This window comes from Leopardus geoffroyi, chromosome A3 (genome assembly GCF_018350155.1).
Source record: "Leopardus geoffroyi isolate Oge1 chromosome A3, O.geoffroyi_Oge1_pat1.0, whole genome shotgun sequence".
Lineage (NCBI taxonomy): Eukaryota > Metazoa > Chordata > Mammalia > Carnivora > Felidae > Leopardus > Leopardus geoffroyi.
The window spans coordinates 10,804,962-10,816,784 of record NC_059336.1 but is presented as its reverse complement, the minus strand read 5'-3'; the positions used below and the strand labels follow the sequence as shown (position 1 = coordinate 10,816,784).

The following is an 11,823-nucleotide window of genomic DNA, read 5'->3' as shown; positions in this document are numbered from 1 at the left end:
TGACAAAATAATTACAGCGTCAGCAAGAGAGCGGTGAGTTGCAAATAAATCTGAAATCATCTGAGCCCCGCATCCAAGCTGGGGACTGAATTCAAATACTCCGTGCATTGTCTGGGGTCCTTAAATCATTTTCTGACCAGGATCCTCCTTCCAGAAACTGGGAGGTGGCCTGAGGAATTTGGGATCACCAGGGCGCCAATGGTCTGATATTTGGCAACATGTCAGCTCAGTTCCTAGAACCTGCTGATGATAAGGTCTGTGATGACCATCTGTCGCTCTGGCCAACCCCAGCCCGCGTTCCCGTTTCTTCCGGAAACAGCATCTCAGTTTTCTTGGGGAGAACCTCCCTGCCCCCCACTCCCAGTCGTCTCTGTTCAGTTGGATCTGACTCCGCCCCCAGCTGCACGTGGGGGGCGTGGCCTCCAGCGGGCCCTTTTTTAGCGGCAGGAGAGGTCTTTTCCTCAAGTTCCTGCAAGGGACGGGATTGGCCCCTTTGGGTCATGTGCCCATCCAGGCACCGAGGTGGGCGCTTGGGGCACGGTGATTGGATGGACTTGGGTCACGTGCCGCCTCTGAAGGAGGGGGAGGGCTAGGTGGCTCGCGGCTGCGCTGGCTCAGGGCCGCGCTCCACTCGGAAGTGATGGGGTGAGCAGGGGGGGGACGACCTCTCTCCCTGCTTCAGCGCACAGCCGCCTTTGAGGAAGGCACCAGTGTCACCCCAACCCCACAGAGAAGGCGGGGACGCTCGGGGTGTCTTAGTTGCTTGTCCCAGGTCACAGCAGGAAGTGGTAGACTTTCTTAATGGGGGAGAAGAGGGCTGTGAGGAGCGCGGCGTGTTGCCATCTGCTTCGTGGACCTCTGCCTGGGCCGCGTCGGAGGGTTTCTCTCCGGGAGAGGCGAGCGGCTCCGTGAGTGGGAGCAGGTCCTATATGATAGACTGTGGCTAGAGGACTGATCTTGGGGTCATCTAACTGCGTGGGTGCGGTAGACGTGCAAATAGAGGACTTTGACTTTCTGAGCCTCGGCTTTCCTCATCTGCGTAAAGGGAGCGATAGCAGCACACGCCAGCATTACTGGGAGGATTCAGCGAGTTAATGTTTGCAGAAGTCCTTTGGAAACGGTGGTGGCTCCACGGGTTTGCTTTTCCCCTACTCCGGACCCCTTCCCCACTCCTTACTGTCAAGGTGGCGCCCAGAAGCGTCTGCTCTCTGCAGTGCTCATGTGACGAGTCTGTTGGATGGCGTTGGGTTAAGAGTGGTCCTCTGGGACCCAGAATAGCTAACAGTGGCCACCCATGAAGTGTCCCAGCCACCGGGGACTTCCCATGCAGTCACCTCACCCTCACCTTACTCCCCAAGGTAGGTTCTATGATTATGACTACTTTTTTTTTATATTTGTTTATTTTTTGAGAGAGAGCGCGCATGTGTGCACGCGAGTGGGGGAGGGGCAGAGAGAGAGGGAGACACAGAATCCGAAGTGGGCTCCAGGCTCCGAGCTGTCAGCACAGAGCCCGAGGTGGGGCTCAAACTCACGAACCGCGAGATCCTGATCTGTGCTGAAGTCAGATGCTTAACTGACTGGGCCACCCAGGTGCCCCTATGAGTATGCCTACCCTATGGATAAGGACACGGAGGGGTCCCACCGTGCAGGAGGACACTCAGCTACTAAGGGGCAGAGCTGGGGTTTGAACCTGGGTCTGTTGGATTCGGAAACCTGTGTTCTTTACTCTGCAGTAGTGTTTGTGCTGCTACAGTCGGGGATCCTGTCGCGGTGGGGAGTGCTTGGGGGAGAAGCTTTGGGCCAGCCCTGGGCAGGGGGCTTTCTCGATTCATTAGAGTGATTGAAATAGGCAGCTTCCTGCCTTGCGACTCATGGGCTTGTCCAGTGTCCTGCAGGGCACCTGGGGTGGGGGTAGGGGATGTGGGGTGAGATCAGGGGGTCCCTGGGGCTTTGTAGCACGAGTGCGCAGTGCTGATGGACCAGCAGGTCGGTGAATGTTTATGAAACACCATCTGTTCACTCATCTTGTTTATTCATACGTGGCAGTCATTGGTTCTAGGGTCTGTGGGCGACACAAAGGGACTATAATGCATGGTCCTTACAGTGGCGGACATCTGATGCTTTGTGAACCCCCGTCCCCTCCTCTGACCACAGCACCAGCTGCCCTTGGAGGGCCCCCCTCACTCCTGTTCAGGTGGTTGGGTGGGGGAGGGCCACAGTTAGAGGTGTTCAGAGGTGGGTTGGCCCTGGGCCTTGGGTGGACACTTTCTTCCCTCTTGGCTTGTAGAGGTGGATGGATGCGACGGCCTGGAGATGCCGAGGGCTGTCCTGCCAGCTCGTGGGGAGACCCCGTCCACCAGCAGCGTGGAAGCAGCAGGGCCAGGAGATGGAGAATCCAGAGAGATTCCTTCACCTACAGGACCCAGCTGGGCATGTCTCTGGACTTCTCAGGTATGGGAGGCCATGAGACCTTTAAATAATCAACCCAGTTTGAGTAGGGTTTCTACCTTATGTGCGCTTGACCACAAGCATAAGGCATGCTTTATGTTTAGGAGATTTTTCTATACCACGGGGACCTGGGTTTTAGTTCTGGCTTTGTCTCTTAAGTTATAGCATGAGCCAGCTCCACCTCCCCTCTGGGCCTCAGTCTTCCCATCTGTAAAATGAATACTCTGGGCCCCCTGCCCCCTAACGTCCCTTCCGCTCTTGCCATCTGTGAATTTAGGATTCGTCAGTGAGATGAGACCACATAAGGAGAAACTGAGAAGCCTAGGGTGTCTTCTGCTGGGCTCAGAGTTCTGTCTGTTGAGGCGGAGAGGAGCGGGGCCGAGGACCGAGTGCACGGGGAGCAGGGGCGCGTTTGTGGGAGGCCAGAGCAGCCCAGGCGGGTGCGGCTGCCCCTTGCAGACACACAAAGCATCCGTAACGATTACACCTGCCCACAAAGCTCCCTCCGCAGATGGCTGTGGGGCTGCGCGTTGAGCTCGGGGAGGGAGATGTGAGAAGGCGGGGCAGCAGGCATCAGATCAGCTGCAGATACGGGGATGCGGCTGTGCAGTTTTTAACACAGACCTTGAATGCCCGTGACCTGCAGGAGTGGTGCCCGGGGTTCCACACTGAGGAGATGGCAGAAACCTGAGTTCCGGCTGCTCTGTCTCTCAGGTTCCAGACATACCCAAGGTGGCCAGGCCAAACAGCCTGCAGAGACAGCTGGCGCTTTTTTTTTTTGAGCCTTCATTGGTCCCCGTCCTCCTGGGGCTGAGTGAACCCGTGATGCTATTGATCGATCACATTTGTAAAGGAGACGAGCCTGTTTGTTCGGGGGTGTTAGGCTACCACTCGCAAAAACCCTGTTTGCAACAGCTAAAAAGATTAGAATATTTGCTTCTCTAGTAAGAAATTTCGAGACCAAAGCATAAGGATACCTTGTGCTCTAAGAGAGTCACGGGGACCCCGACCTTCCCCCAGATGCCTTTTAGGGAGGGAGCAGCGTCGTGGTGAGAGGCTCTCTTTGCAAGACTGTGTCTTTTTTTGTTTTAAGTTTGTTTATTTTGAGAGAGAGAGAGAGAGGAAGAGAGTGGAGAGGGGCAAGGAGAGAAAGAGAATCCCAAGCAGGCTCCGCACTGTCGGGAGAGAACCTTGAGGTCAGGACCCAAGCTGAAAACAAGAGTTGGCCACCGGTTGGCCCCAGCCTGTGCCTTTTGATCTGAGAAGACACGCTTTTCTAGCAGCCTCTGAGAGACCTGCTCATCCGGTGGCCGGGAGGGAGCACATCCCAGACCCGAGTGCTGGAGGCTGAGGAGAAAGGCGCTGGTGGGAGGGTGGCGGTCCACCGTGGTGGGGCAGTGAGAACACGAGCCCTGATGGCCCTCCCGTCGGTTTCTGAGGGGCTGAGTCGAGGCGGCCTTGGAGCCCCCCCACCCCCCGTCTTCTCCTGATGCCACTGCTTACTTAGTCACCATGTGACCACAATGCACAAGAGAGATTTCAGCCTGTGGATCAGAGACCAGGATCAAATCCCAGTGGGCACAAACCCATTTGCAGGTGCTTACTGCAAACCTAAATTTTTTTTTTTGTCTTTAAAAAAAAAGTTTGTTTATTTTTGAGAGAGACAGAGACAGAGTACGAGCAGGGAAGGGCCAGAGGGAGAGGGAGTCATAGAATCTGAAGCAGCCTCCAGGCTCCCAGCTGTCAGCACAGAGCCCGACATGGGGCTCGAACCCATGAACTGCGAGATCATGACCTGAGCTGAATTTGGACGCTCAACCGATTGAGCCATCCAGGCGCCCCATATTTTTTTTGTCTTTAAAAAAAAATTATGTTAAATGATGGAAATTGACACTTGAAGAGTTTTTTTTTTTTTTTTTCAGTTTATTTATTTTTGAGAGAGATAAAGCACAAGTGAGGGAGGGGCAGAGAGAGAGGAAGAGAATCCCAAGCGGGCTCTGTGCTCGAACTCACAGTGGTGAGATCATGACCTGAGTTGAAACCAAGAGTCCGAGGCTTAACCAGCTGAGCCACCCAGGTGCCCCCAAACCTAAGTATTTCTGATCCGACTTTTGATACCTATGAGGTTTGTCTAACCAAAGCTTCTCTCTGACTGTGAGTCAGCAAGGATGTCATATTCTGGTTTAGTCAGGCTAGACTCACTCTGCCGTGCCTGTGCTTCTAGAAACAAACTTCAGAACCTCAGTGGCTGAGCCCAGAGTTTACTGTTCACTCCCACGAGGTCGGCTGTGGATCTGGCGCCTCTTGGGGGAAGCTCCCTGTGGAATGGCGACTCAGACCCCCGACTGCTCTGTCTTTCAGGTGCCTGTGGCTCCAGGGTCCCCATGGCAGGGAGGAGACCTGCAGGCCCATGCACTGTGTTTTAGGTGCTTCAGCCTGAAAGGGACACGTCTCCCTTCCGCTCACAGCCCGTTGGCCACACTTAGAAGGAATCACAAGCCCCCCCCTCCCCATCTGTGGAGGGCCGGGAAAGGCCAGGGAGCCCTGGGTCAGCAGGGAGCAGTCAGTGTGTCTTTGCACCTGCCTTTCGTGGCTTCCCCTTGTCCTCAGCGTCAAGTGTGCACCTGCCTGCCCAGGCTTTCCCCACTCCCCACTGTACCGTACGTCCGTGCTCTGCGGGAATGAGGGAATTTAGGCATCAGAGCAGGCTTCCCTCATGCCTACCGCCTGGCCTTTGCACATGCTGTCCCTCTGACCCTCCTCCTTCCCACCCGTCTCCTCGTGGCCAGGTCCTACTTATTCTCCATGCTTCATCTCGGGTTTTATTTTCTGTCCCCTCCAGGTGGGCTGGGGCACCTTCTGTGGCCCCCGTACCTCCCTGCGTGGATGTCACTGGTGCCTCATTGCCCAGCCATTTATTTTCCCATCTTCTCGACTTTCCCCCTGCACCAGCCTGAGCTGTGACTTGACCCTGATAAGTCCTAGGTGCCCAGCATAGGTGTTCACTGGCCACCAGTTAATGAAAGAAAAGCAACGAATGAACTTTTATTTCGGTTGGCTTGGGCCCTCGTCTTGGGAAGTGTGGAGTAAATTGAAGTAAGTCAGGTTTGTTAGAGATCCTTCTGGTAAAAACCGCAGCTTCCTGATGATCCGTGGCTGCCTCTGGGGACAGAGAGGGAAGCTGTCGTGGCCTCTCCCCAGGGACGTTTGCTCTGCAGCGAAAGAGGGAGCCACCCTCCCTCCCTGAGGCATGCCTTGTACAGAACTTTAGTGTTGCAGTTTGTCACACTGCTTATTTTTAAAGTTTTATTTTTATTTTATTTTGAGAGAGGGAGCAAGAGCATGAGCACAGGAGGGGAGAGAGAAAGGGAGAGAGAATCCCAAGCAGGCTCCACACCATCAGCACGGAGTCCAACGTGGGGCTCGAGCCCACGAACCGTGAGATTGTGACCTGAACCCAAGTCAAGAGTCAGAAGCTTAACTGACTGAGCCCCCCGGTGCCCCACAACACCGCCTGTTCATAGATGGAAACCCTCGTTTCAAGGCTGGCTCTCAGATCCCGGCTCTGTCACCAAGGTGCCACACGGCCTTAGGAGAGCCGCTTTGCTGCTTTGAACCTCCTTGATGAACCGAGGGTCATAGCCATAAGTTCGGTGGCAGAGGGCGTGTGGGGCAGTCGGCACTCAGCGGGCAGACCGCGTGTTCTCAAAATCAGCTACTGTTACCCTGGTTTGCTATTTATTAATATCAAACAGGATAAAGTATTAGATAAGTATTCAGGGTCTCAGAATCTTTTAAGGGTATGAATGCAGCCGGTCCTGGCCTCTAGAGATGAGAGCCTGTTCTGTCCAGAGGCGTTTTGGTGTGGGGCGCCTCTGTGCCTGTTTCCTCACGTCTGCAGTAACCCCCCTGTATTTCACCAGCTGGTTCCCGGGATCTTGTTAAGTCTCCAGAAAAGCTCCTTTATACACTCAACCACATCAGCAAGTTTGGCTGCCAGATGACTGGCTTTGGGGCTTGGGCTACTATCCTAACCTCTCTGTGCCTTAGCTTCTTCATCTATAAAGGGGCGGGGGCTAACAATAGTGCTTACAATTTCTGAGATTGTCATGGAAATTGAATGAAGCACATAAAACATTTAGAAAGTATCTGGGGGATGCCTGGGTGGCTCAACTGGTTAAGTGTCTGACTTAGTTTTGGCTCAGGTCATGATCTCACCGTGTGTGGGTTCGAGCCCCGCATCTGTGCTGGCACAGAGCCTACTTGGGATTCTCTGTCTCCCTCTGTCTCTGCCCTTCCCTGCTCACATGCTCTCTCTCTCTTTCAAAAATAATAAAATTTTAAAAAAGTGCCTGGAACATAGCGCTCAATAAATGTTGATTGATACTCTTATTACCAGACATGGTCTGTGACAGGTGCTGGGGCGGGGGGGGGGGGGGTTCTGCAGGGAACAAGACGCCGTCCCTCCCCTCATGAAGCACAGGGGGCAGACTAGCGAACAGGCAATCAGAGCCCAGGGCGGGAAGTCCCATATGCAGGAGGTTAGGAGGGGAGCTGGTGCAGGTGTGGGCTGGGAGCCAGACTGCGTGGCCGGGAATTCTGGCCGCCCCTCACTGAGAATGAAAAGGTGGTCCACACTTGGAACTGCGCACCTCACCCTGATGTCCGGAGGATTAGCCACCCCGGAGCGCTTAGAGCAGTGCGACATCGCCCGCATGCTCAGAATGGGAAGGCGTTCTTTTTACTCTGGAACCTGGGGTGGAAGTCAGGAAAGCTGAGACTGAAGGATGAGCTGGGGTGGGAGGCGGGTGACGGCGGGGAATGAAAGATGCTGGGTGTGGTTCCAGGGAGCGAGGGAGGGAGGGGTGAGCAGTGGGGCTGGAGGTAGCTGGGGCCATCCTCCTGTAGACGATGGCGCATCTGTTCATTCTGCCAGTGTTCACTGCCCTGCTCTGTGTCTGGGCCCTGGGGGCACAGCAGGGCATGGAACAGACTTGGCCAAGGAGTTGAGCCGTTAGCCTTGGCTAATGGGGGAGCCAAGGAAGGATATTATGCAGGAAAGGGGGGTAAGACAACGTGTCTTTAAAAAGATGGCAAGGCTGAGGGTTCAGGTCCCAGTGCCAGTAGTAAAGGGCCACTGTGACCCAGTCTGGATAGAATTGTCACGAGAAGGGCCAGCACTGAGGTCTTCAGCCCTGTTCGTCCCATGTGGGGCTGCCGTGTAAGATAAGGGATGCCCAGTTAAATTTGAACTTCAAATAAACAAGTTCTTTTTTTCAAATGTTTATTTTTGAGAGAGTGAGTGTGTGCACTCACATGTGAGAGAGAGAGGAGGGGGAGGGACAGAGAGAGGGAGACAGAGGATCCAGACAAAGCAGGCTCCATGCTGATGGCACAGAGCCTGATGCAGGGCTTGAACTCACGAACCGTGAGATCGTGACCTGAGCTGAAGTCAGACACTTAACCCACTGAGCCACCCAGGCGCCCCAGATAATTTCTTAAGTATAAGTATGTTCCAAATATTGCATCAAACATGCTTGTACTAAAACACCTGCTAACTCAGGCACCCCGACCTCCGTGGGGACACAGCCTGGAGCTGACAGCCTCTGGGTGGCGGAACACGTGCCTCAGTGCTCACCTGAGCTCGGCCCTCCGCCTGCTGTGGGCAGGGTCCTGTCTTTACAAGGTGGAGGGGGAAGCAAGACCGACGAGCTCCATGCAGTTTCCTCCGAGCCTTACGATTGGCTTCTTTCCTCTTCCGGTCAGCTAGCCCTCCTCACCCTGCTTCTGCAGAACGCTGGTCCCTCCCGCCCCCCCCCCCCCCCCCCCCGAACTTGGCCTTTCGCCCTTGCCTGCGAGGGTTAAGGAAGGCAGCTTCCTGAGTCAGCCCAGATCCCTTGGGCCTGGAAGGGTAGAGCGAGATGGGTGCCACACAGCCCTTTATGCTCAAGGAGCTCGAGGGTGCCAGCCATACGCGGGATTCTTCCACTGTCTTTCAGGGGCAGCCTGTGCAAAGTACCCCCACGGGCAGGAAAGCAGAGACGCCATTGCTGAGTCCTTCGCTGGCGTGAAAAGGAGCAGTGGGCTGTGCAGACGAAAGGCCTTTGGGAGGCAAACATCCTGGGTTCTAGCCTCAGGTTTGCCACCTACCACGAGCGTGAGTTTGGGCAGGCTACTGCTCCTTCCTTGGCTCCAGGGTCCAACCCTGTGGGCTTTGGGGGAGGTGGACAGAGCTAACGTGTGTGAGACGCTCAGCCCCACAGTCCCTGGCGCCTGGCGGGCACCGCAGGTGACTGAGGCACAGGTGCCAAAGGTCTGGTCTCCTTGTCGCCGATGAGGCCACAGAGAGGTCCAGAGAGGCGAAGTCCCAGGGTGGCTTCCACTAACTGGCAGAGCCAGACCTTGACCCTGACCCGCCTTCCTGAAACTCAGCATCAGGTAACGAAATGGCAACCCAGAAGGGTTCTCCGACTTAAAGCTTCTTTAAAAAGCGGAGACTTACTTACAAGACTCATGCATATTCACCAAAGATAATTGAGAAGACGCAGTTTTGCCAAAAGAAGAAAATACAACTCACCACCCGGAGATAGCCACGCCTGACGTGCCACGGCGTGTATTTTAAGACATTGGGGAGATTTTTAGGAACCTAAAACTGAGAACCCAGTACCGCTGAGGGTTGAAACAGGGTTCTCAACCTCAGCACTGTTGACGTTCTGAGCTGGATGGTTCCTCGTGGGGGTGGGGGGCGGTGTGTGTCCTGCCCACTGGGGCGTTCAGCTGCTTCGCTGAGTCCAGAGAAGCGAAGATGTCTTTAGATGAGGCCAAGAGTCCCCCGGGAGCCCCGATAGGCCCCTTTGAGGATTGCTGGGTTTAGGGGTAGGGATTCTAGGTCAGCCACACCTGGATTTTGGTCCCATCTCAGGAGTTGACGCAGACAAGTTGGTCAAAGACTCTGAGCCCCGCTGTCCTCGTCTGTGAAATAGGCACATTACCTGCCCTCCTGGTGGGATTGTGAGGCTTCACGGCGATGGCACCCAGGACACAGTGTTCGCTACAAGGGAGCGGCCGTCCGCATCAGCACCCTTGAGGTGGCTGGCTTCTCCCACGAGGCCCGACTTCACAAAACCCCAGACAAATCAACGATAAAATACTCACCTGCGTTAGGAAATCCCTTTACTCCTGGCGACAGGTACCTCTTGTATTAGGCTGGCGGTGGGCGTTATGACTCAGACTATGGCTCTTGGGCCAGCTGGCCTATTTCTGCTTCCTGTGTCTGTCCCCAAACGCTGGTGAAAACTCTGGCAAGGGACTGAACGTTTCCGTGCCTCAGTTTCCTCCCCTGTACAGCAAAGGCATTTGTGGTTCCTATCTCACGGGGTCATGAGGAATCGATGAGTCCACCCAGTAAGCGGCTGCATTAATAAGTATGATATTACACACGCCTGGTCCCGGCGACGTGATGGGGGGAGGGAAGGGGCACGTTGGGAGAAAACACCAGTGGGGGAGCACCTCTAGGCCGAGCAAATGACTGCGTGTGGCTGTCTCCACCTCTGCTGCTCTCTGGACTCTCGGCATCACTGTCCCTGTGCCTGCAGGCTTGTGAATGACAACCACCTATCCCTGAGGTCTGGGACACTGGAGTCCACACCCCATGGAAATTTCACTTAAAAAAGAAATCATTGTGTCTTGGGGGCTCCTATGTGGCTCCCCCCGCCTTTTTTTTTTTTTAATAAAGGTTGTTACTTTTTTAATCATGGTAAAACATCCATAACATAAACACGCGTAACCATTTTAGCCATCTTAAGGGTACGTTCACACTGTTAGGCAACCATCACCACCGTTTGTCTCCAGAACCTTGTCATCATCTCAAACTGCCACTGTCCCCATGAAATAACAAATCCCCGCCTACCCCTCCCCCAGCCTCTGGGAGCCTCAATTCTGCTTTCCGCCTCAGTGAATTCGACTGCGTACCTCGAATAAGTGGAATCCTGCACTGTTTGTCCCCTGTTTCGCTTAGCACGTCTTCAGGGCTCATCCGTGTGAAGCCTGTGTCTCAGCTCCCTTCCTTTTTTAAGGCTGCCTAGTGCCCCACTGCACGTGTAGACCACACTCGGTTTATCCGCTCCTTGTCGATGGGTGCTTGGTTGTTTCCACCTTTTGGTTGCTGTGAGCGCTGCTGTTGTGAACCTGGCTGTGCAGACACGTGTTGGAGTCCCTGCTTTCCATCCTTCTGGGTCTCTATCCAGAAGCGGAGTTGCTGGATCCTATGCTAATTCTACGTTGACCGATTTGAGGGACAGTCGTACTGTAGGCCGCAGTAGCCCCACCATATGACAATCCCACCAGCAAAGCTTGAGTCATCCAATTTTTCAACATCCTCACCAATACTATGTTTTAAGCCTTGGATTTTTACACCCTGAGGATAGTGGAGTGTGTGTAAAGGAAGGGACTTTCTTCGTATAATGCTTTTTTAAAAAAAGTTTATTTATTTATTTTGGGGTGGGTGGGTGGGGAGGGACAGAGAGAGGGAGAGAGAGAGAATCCCAAGCAGGATCCACGCTGTCAGCTCAGAGCCCGACATGGGGCTCGAACCTATGAACTGTGAGATCATGACCTGAGCTGCAACCAGGAATCAGGGGCTCAACCGGCTGAGCTGCCCAGGTGCCCCCTTAATGCTTTGTTTTTTAAAGAGCTTCAGACACTTACGCTGAGCAGTTGCACATTGCATGCTCACAACAGCACGGCAAAGTGGACACGGCTGAGGCCACCCATTTCCCTCATGAGTCCCTCCCTCTTGACTTAGTTTTGCATCTAGGGAGAAGCAGAAGAACCATCTCAGAATGTCTAGAAGATTCCGAACTCTAACTCCAGTCTCTTGTGCTCTTTGGGCCTTTTTCCTTAGAGCTAACGGTTTGCCTTTTACGGGGTTGTAACTGAACCCAAGTTCGTACGGCTAAGTCATTCACTGAGACACAGCATGTGCCACAAGGAAGGGTTCGTTGGGGGAAGGTTCATTCCAGAGTCAGCCAAACCAGGAGATGAGAGGGTGAGGCTCACATCTGCCTCCCTGAAGGAGGAGGGAACAAGCTTCTATAATCAGAGGGGTTGAGATTACATGATTACGTATTAGTGAAAACAGCAGGGAAGTTTATGACTGTTCATGAGGAAAGCTGGCGTATGCATATCGAGCAAACACACACGTCATGTGCATACCACGTTCACTTTGGGGTGGGGACTTAACATCCAGACGAGGTGAAATCCAGCCCCTGATGTCAGCAGGTTATCTCAGGACAGGGAGAAGGGTCCATGAGCATGCTCTCAGAGCTGGTGCTAACTGCATGAGGTCTTGGGCTTGTTCTCTCCGGCGAGGAAGGC

General features: G+C 54.1%; 1 long non-coding RNA gene across 1 annotated transcript in view; it reads left to right on the top strand.

Annotated features, from left to right (window-relative positions):
* Positions 1-609: 609 nt before the first annotated feature.
* Positions 610-11,823, top strand: part of LOC123580009 — a 43,091-nt gene continuing 31,877 nt past the window's right edge. Inside the window, exons 1-2 of the long non-coding RNA XR_006703075.1 lie at positions 610-1,358; positions 2,290-2,451. This is a non-coding gene — a long non-coding RNA (uncharacterized LOC123580009). The remainder of the gene's footprint in view (positions 1,359-2,289; positions 2,452-11,823) is intronic.